Consider the following 8,541-nt stretch of genomic DNA (forward strand, 5'->3'; position numbering starts at 1 on the left):
AGTGTGGTTGGACAAAGCCCCATGACATTGGGTTATTCCCTGCATTCTTTCCATGGCACCAAAGCTTCCCATAAGTAGTGTCGCTATTGGAGAATAGCCCTGACCGCATAGCAATAATGCATTTAAGAGCTAGTGATTAGTGTAAATTGATCAAGTTTTTGATTTTTGCAAGAAAATAGTAGATAGGAAATCTCAAAACAACTTTGATTTTGATACATATTCTTGTTTTCATTGCATTCTTTTGTTATCTTAGGAATTATGTGTTCAATTTTTCATGTTGCTCTCAAATTGTGTGTCCTTTGATTTCTATAATTGTTTTTTGTTCAATTTTTAAATTTCTGTTATTTTTCAATTTCACACATAAAAAACAGTAAATTAGGCTTTAAATTTAAAGAATTGGGTGAAACAGACCTTAAAATTGGTTTCGCGACACAGGGTTTACCCCAATTTCAACTCCTTATATGGAGAAATTGGGTTAGAAAGAACGATTTGGGGTAAGATTTGCAAACCTGATTAATTTATGTATTTGTAAGTTTTTTATAATTTTGTATTAGTGCTAATTATATAGATTAACCTAGCTTAATCCATATGTAATTTAGGCCACAAGTTGTAAGTCTTTTGGCTCGCCGCATTTAATGCGTACAGGCTTTAGGCCCCAAGTCAAAAAGGGAATCTTAGAAAACTTGAAGAACCTTGACCACTTCTTTTCGGGTATTTCTAGTGAAATCGAAAACCATAAACCACAAATCGAAAAATGAAAAAAACCACAAACCGAAAACCGCGAAAGTAAAAAGAAAAAAGAAAAAAAATATTTTTTTAAAGAGAAGGTAAAAGGGAAAAGGTAGGCTAGTGGGCAAAAAAAAAGAATAATTATTTTGAAAAGTGCACCACAAGTTTGCATATTATAGGTTTTAGGCCATTATAGTCATTTGGGCGCACTTGATACAAGACCCAAAAAATATACAATTTCCCATAGTTAAGGGACCCACCTTGACTATAGGAAACCATCTCGGTTGGCCTAAAAAAAGTGCATGCACAACCCTTCCCAAAGTGTTTAGAACTATGAAACCCATTGTGGACAAGTTTCTCTAACACCAACAAAAAAATATAAATTTAAAATTTAAAATTATTAAAAAAAAGAAATCTTGAACATCCCCCTAGTTCTAAAACAGCTTGCAATGATATGCAATTGCGATCTGGGCACGTTTTAAAGATAGATTCAGAGGAACTAATGTCGACCCAAGTAGGCTCTTATCAACCCACCTTTATCTCGGGACCCTCTTCAGGAATGAGATTCAGAATGGTACAGGGCATGAGACTCTCAAACAAGTAGCGACATTTCCTTCGATGGAAGGGATACTTGACCATCGAGGAGAAATCCTCACTCAAACATTAAACGCTAGACCCACCCCAACCACTAGCTTAATAGGCTACATGACTAATTACTTTAGGGGTTCGGCTTCAACTACAACCTTTGGGCATATCAATTTGGGGATGAGGGAGTTGAGGTTAACTCCAAGGCCAAACCTAGTATCACCGAGCCCTATGCATGTGGAAATCCTTGTCCACATGGGACTAATTCTGACCTTGGTAACCTGATGCCTATAGGCCAAAACCTCGCCCAAACCTTACTGCTAGATGGCAAGACCAAAGAGGTGGTGCAAGAAGTAGAAGTCCTAATCCAAGCTGCTAGGGTGAAAGAGGAATATAGCTTATGCCAAGCCCAACAATGGTTAATAGCCCAAACCATACCAATTGGGCAAGCCATCCAAGCCTCACCAATTGCCTAGGTGGTTGACATCCTAGAGAGTGCCATATCCAAGGAGGATCTAGGTATAAGATTCTATGACACATTACTGTAAACCGAGAATTGGGAATTTGATGCAACCTAAGAAACCTTGATGAACTTGGCCACGGGCCTTATTTATGCTATTAGATGGGAGGAAATTAAGCAAGCTGTCTCTACTTCCGCTGTTAGATTTCCGTAACACCACTACGGGCGTTACCACAGGAGGGGACGGCCTCTGGCTCACCACCCAACCATAGAGGAAGAATGAGGATTGCCCCTCATCCCCTAGGCTATATAGTGTGTGGCTTGCCATCCACATAAGCCTGGCCGCCCATGAATCCGCATGGGCGTCCTCTCCCACTGAACCCCGGATGGCCACGTCCTCGGCACTCCGACCGAGGCATTGACGCTAAAGCCCCGTCTGGCCATCCGCCGGCCTGCCACCATCGGCCACAGGCGTTACAGCCTACGTGACATCCACAAATGAGGAAGAATGGTCATGGAATGTATTTAGGCTATTGTAGAGCAAGAGAGGCTTAGATAGGGAATCACCATGCCCATATGACTTCATGTGACACAGAAGAGGACAAGCAATGCACGAGGCCCTACCTTGAGTGAGATGGAGACACCATTAATAAGCCCTAATGATCCTAGATATGTGGTGACGCTTAGCTACGTGATGGACCAAGCCCCGAATGCTGATATTGTTCCTCAAGGTTACACATGATTCCAAGAATCGACCAGCATGTGCCTCACATTCTGAGACCATAGAGAGGTACCCACTCAAGACACTATTAGCACAATTCTAGACTTTGCGGTATTGGGTACTACACCACTCATATCGCACCACTTGTGTGACCAACCATGCAACATTTCCCATTAGTTACATGCCCTTGGTCATAACTATGGTAACCATGGTTAGCAGCAGTCCCTAACAACAATGCCTCTAGGCCTAGTGTTAATACATCCATATCATTTGATAGGGCCACAGAAGGAGGAACATGCACCGAAAATCCTCGTTTCCTTGTGTCTTACTCGACTTTGCCAATGCAACCTTCACCCAAAATTCTCGTTTCCTTGCGTCTTCCTCTACTTTGCCAATGTAACCTAGAGCAAGGGGGGCATCCTCACAAATGACTAGACTAGTGGCACCCTTAGTTCAGGTGTCATTGGTACCTACGGGAATTCTTGTAGTGCATGAGGGAGCTTTGTGGAGTGTGGCTTCATAGTTACACAAAGCTGAGAGAGAAGAAGATGAGTTAATGAGAGATTTTATTAGTCATCTCAAGCATTTGAACCCTTATTGTGCTCTACAGGACACTTCTCCAACAATCAACTTCTTGATCGATTTATCCCTAGACACTTAAACATGAAGATATCCATAATGGTTTAGTCATAAGAGGTATCACCACCTGGGGAGGATGTCAGAGCTTGAGGTTCTAAGTTTTAGGTTCTAATGCCATCCAACTTGAGGATAACCCTAGTCAGAGCTTTAGGTTATAAGTTTGTTGCATTAGTAGCATTCAGCTCATAGCACCACCACTGCAAGGTAATATGTTAGTAGAAATGACTTGGATTGACTTCTCAAAAGCTCTCCAAGAGGAAATGAAGGCTAGCAAAGCTTCGGACAATGTGCACATGTACCCAAGGAGAGACGCTCATTGGTGTTCCATTTGACCTCAAGGCCATACCACCAACGAATGCCCAATTTCAAGAGCTCGTACAATGGTAATTATAGCTTTTGTGGGTCCTATGGTCACGGAGTGGTCACGAAGCCCGAGATTGCCAAACATGCCTACATGCTATTGCCAACACAATGAGACCACAACTAGCCTCGCTGGCAGTGCACAAATGATAGCCCTCGGTCTTGCAATAAATCAAGTAATGGTGAGCATCCCACATAACAACTCCTATCAAAGGGCATGCACAATACAGCCAATGTGCCATTACCTCCACCACTCTTAGGATCACAACCACCTCCACCAAAGGTGACACCTCTGACTTAAGTAAGCTTCGAGGAGCCTAATGATTACCAAGAATATGAGGTGAATGTTAAACCCACCCAACACCTCTTTGAGGACTGTGTGGAGCTTCATCCTGACTATTATGTAGTGGATGGGAGAGAGGGAGTTAAGCTACTTTACCAACTTGCCGCCGCGATGGGTAGGGGCTAGGACATTAATGTAATGGAGCTTCATCCTGACTATTATGTAGTGGATGGGAGAGAGGGAGTTAAGCTACTTTACCAACTTGCCGCCGCGATGGGTAGGGGCTAGGACATTAATGTAATGGAAACAAGAATGCCTCCTCAATGTTACTACTGTCAAGCCATCGAGTTTCAAAATACCCTATAATTTTTTCTTAGCTTAACCAAGTTTTGCCCTTAAACATGCCACTGACTACTTGTAACCATTGTGGTAAAGATTATTAGATTAAAGATTGCCCCAACAAGACTATGGCGACAAATCAATAGATGGGACCCATCATCATACCCTTGAACATGATTGTGGTTAAACCCAAAGGTAGATTTTGAAGAATCTAGATCCCACACCTTTGAATGCTATCACTCGGCTACAAGCCCAAAACCAACATGTTCTCAAGAAATAATTTGTGGCCTCCGTAGTAGAGTCAAAGAACAAGAAGGGCCATAGGAGGAAAAAAAGTCAATTAAGAATGGGAAAATGAAAGAGACCAAAAAGATAAATATAGGAATGCCTCAAGAGCCAGTCTTCATTAGGGACTCAGACTCCTTGGACACACGGGCTAATTCTAAACTTGGCAGGGAGATACCACCCAAAACCAAGAACATGGGAAAGGAGCCCCCATGGGAATTTGTAATTCCTAAAACTAAATCACACATGACGAAACTTAGCTCTTATCCTAACCCTCAAAAGGAGATTGAGCAAGTCCAAGAATTTAGTAATTTAGTTATGAAAACACAAGAGGAATTGGAATCAAAACCTAAGCAAGTGAGAGTCTTAGATACTGTACACCCTTATACCTTAACAATTACTACTGAGATTCACAAACCCCTAGATGTGCCCAATGTCATCATGGAAGCGAGTGAGGCCTCCACCACTCATAGTTTAATCTCGGATTGGTTGAGGAGACAATTATTGTATGGAAACCATGAGGCCATCTCAGAGATGGATTTTCTAATCTCACAGACACCTTTTTATGGAAAGGAGGTCATGAGTTCGCTCTAAAACATCCCCAAATTGTTGGATTTTATGGCCTCACAAACAAGTACAATGATAACTGCCTGATTGAGTGGAGATCCTTAATTGTTTGAAGTGATGAGAGCTCTTCTTAATAGAGAACTCAATGTAGGATTACCACCATTTTCTTATATGCATAAGGCATGTCCCCATTGTATAATGGAGACACCTTGAGCTGTGCTCGAATCAACAATCCTAGTGGAAGAAGAAAATGCCAAATATGTGGTTAAAATTCCACTTAATAAACTGGGACAATACTTTGAAGGTGATGAGGCTAACGCATTATTAGTGATCACCGCCAAGGGCATCAGAGTAACGAGAGTCCTATATGGTGGTGTGGGAGTAAGCATAATCACTAAGAAATGCTAGGAGAAAATGGCCAAACCATGTCTAAAATTCTCCAATATCATTGTCAAGATGGCTGACAGGACTGCTAACAAATCTATTGGGATGTTATGAGATTTAAAGATCAAGGTTGTTAAACATCGGGTTAAACATACCTTCATTGTTATGGACTTTTCTAAACAACTCGAATCGTATGAAATGATCTTAGGATGCCCCTTCATGAGAGAGGCAAAGATGGTACATGACTAGTCTAAGAACCATATCTACATCCAATTCAATGATTCCATCATCAGGGTCGATCTTGTGACTGGCTGCGTACATGTTGTGGGTAGTGGAGGACTTTTTGAAAATTGTTTAGACACCACCACTCATTCAGGCCCATTGCAATATTTCTGTACTTGCAGAGAAGAGATCGATGTAGGGAAGGACCCACCGTATAAGGATGTAGAAAAACAAGCTATTGAGCTTGAAGATAATCTAAATTGGATACATATGATGGCTACAATCAATAGTTGGGGAACCAGAGGATCTATATGGGCTACACCTGATGGTGAGGAGTTCCCCAAGGTTGTGCCATTACGAATGATTCATGATCTACCTTCTGATGCTGAGGGGATTGGTTATAGTGAACTTGAGTCCACATGGGAAGCACCAATGGTGGTGAGGAGTCTGAAACAGAAACTAGTCGCGACACCACCTTCTCAGTTACTTTGAGCAAAACAGAGATGAAAGCATCAAGAGAAATGGTGGGAAGTGAAATAAAAACTACAAGGAGTAGCTCTGAATCTGATACTGAGTCCCAATCTGAAGAAAGGGATGAAGTTCTCCAAAACACAAAGGAGCATCTCTGAAAATTACAGAGATGTAAATGCTATGTGATCAATCATCGTAGAAGGCTACAAGAGAGGACAACTACTACCCCAATGGGTACAATGATTCATGATCTACCTTCTGATGCTGAGGGGATTAGTTATAGTGAACTTGAGTCCACATGGGAAGCACCAATGGTGGTGAGGAGTCTGAAACAGAAACTAGTAGCGACACCACCTTCTCAGTTACTTTGAGCAAAACAGAGATGAAAGCATCAAGAGAAATGGTGGGAAGTGAAATAAATACTACAAGGAGTAGCTCTGAATCTAATACCGAGTCCCAATCTGAAGAAAGGGATGAAGTTCTCCAAAACACAAAGGAGCATCTCTGAAAATTACAGAGATGTAAATGCTATGTGATCAATCATCGTAGAAGGCTACAAGAGAGGACAACTACTACCCCAATGGGTACAATATGTGGGTGCATTTTGATGCACATCGTAAGTTTATTGACAAATGGGGAGAGGAATTAGAAAAAGTTATGTATTGCAACTCTCCTCCCACTAAGTTGATAACCAAAATCGATGTTATGGATGAATCAAAGCTTAATCATTTTGTGAAGCAGAAGAAGAATAAAGAGTTTGCCCAAAAAGAGGGAAGCGGAAGTTGTAGCTAAAGCAAGAAAATTAGGAGCTAACACCTAACTTGTGCCCTGATCTAGAGTACTATAAATATTTTATGATTGGGGACTGCAAGTTGGTGTTTGATAATGCCACACAAAAACCAACAAGTGAGGTAGAAGGAGTTTATGAAGGTTTGGATGAAGTAAAAAAAGTAGACTTAGTTGAACCTGGGGAAGAACCTAAGCCAATTTTTATAGCAAAAAACCTCACTTTGAATTAGGAACCTGAACTTATTGATCTCCTTAAGGAATATAAGGATTGCTTCGCATGGACTTATCATGATATGAAGAAACTATCTATACTAAGGTTGTGCAACACATAATCCCCATGGTACTAAATGCTAAACCTATCCATCAATGACCTTATTCAATGAATTTAAAGTATGTTAACATTGTTAAAGAAGAGATAAACAAACTCATCAAATGTGGATTCAAATGTGAGATTGAATAATCGGACTGGGTGTCAATATTGTGGTTGTGCCTTAAAAAAAAAAAGAAAATTACAAGTATGTGTCGATCTCAAAAAGGTCAATACAGTAACAAGATGTGATCATTACTCCTTGTTGTATTCAAAACACGTACTTGAACGAGTAGCTGGCAAGAAAGTATACAGCTTCTTAGATGAGTATTTAGGATATAACCAAATTTCAATTCCTCCAGAGGATCAAGCTAAAATTGCTATTGTTATAGAACACAGAATTTATGCTTATCAAGTTATGTCATTTGGCTTGACAAAGACATCAGCCACATTCCAATGGTGGCTTATAAATACTGCCTTAAAAGATTTTATAAGGATGTTTCTTGATGATTTGTGTATTCATTCGTCATGGAAGGAGCATTGATCCTACTTAATGGAATGTATTTAAACAATGCAAACTTTTGTGCCTATCTCTAAACCCATTCAAATGCCAATTATGGGTTAAACACGGAGTCATCTTAGGACATATAGTGTCCAAAATTCAGATTTCCATAGATCAAAGTAAAATCAAAATTATCTTGGAATTACCCCCCACCAATGAACTATAAGGGAGTCCAAAGGTTTATGGGACATGTAGGCTACTACTACAAGCGATTCATCCTCTTCTATGCTAAGATTGCACATCCCTTGTACAAGCTTTTCATCATATTTGAGTGGACATAAGAATTCCAACAAGCTTATGTGATAGGTTGTGTGGTGGGCTGGGTGATGGCCTCTACTACACCACCTACTACACCACCTACAGGCATACAAGAAGAGAACACTATGGGATTAGAACTAGAGGACACTGAAATCCCAACTCAAAGGTTGTGTGGTGGGCTGGGTGATGGCCTCTACTACACCACCTACAGGCATACAAGAAGAGAACACTATGGGATTAGAACTAGAGGACACTGAAATCCCAACTCAAAGGGCTCCAACCAACTTAGCATTGTCCCCAGCCCTCTAGCTGTCTCAAGGGGACACATCAACACCCTCCCAACCTCCCTATCTGGTCTAGCTACCTTTGCAAACTGTCCTCCTAGGTCAGCTCACCTCCAGCACCTCTCATCCTCCATTTCAGAGCCTCTCCTGATCACAGCTGACAATCTGCTGACCAAAAACCTCTCTGGCTGACTCTCAGAATAACCTAAAAACTACTGTTGAAATCCTCCTCTTGTCCCCAGGCATAAAACTGTCCTCCAAGCTCCTCTGTCGTCCTCCAGCATCACCTGACCTTA

This window comes from Cibotium barometz, chromosome 7 (genome assembly GCF_041138505.1).
Source record: "Cibotium barometz isolate CiBa-2024 chromosome 7, ASM4113850v1, whole genome shotgun sequence".
NCBI lineage: Eukaryota > Viridiplantae > Streptophyta > Polypodiopsida > Cyatheales > Cibotiaceae > Cibotium > Cibotium barometz.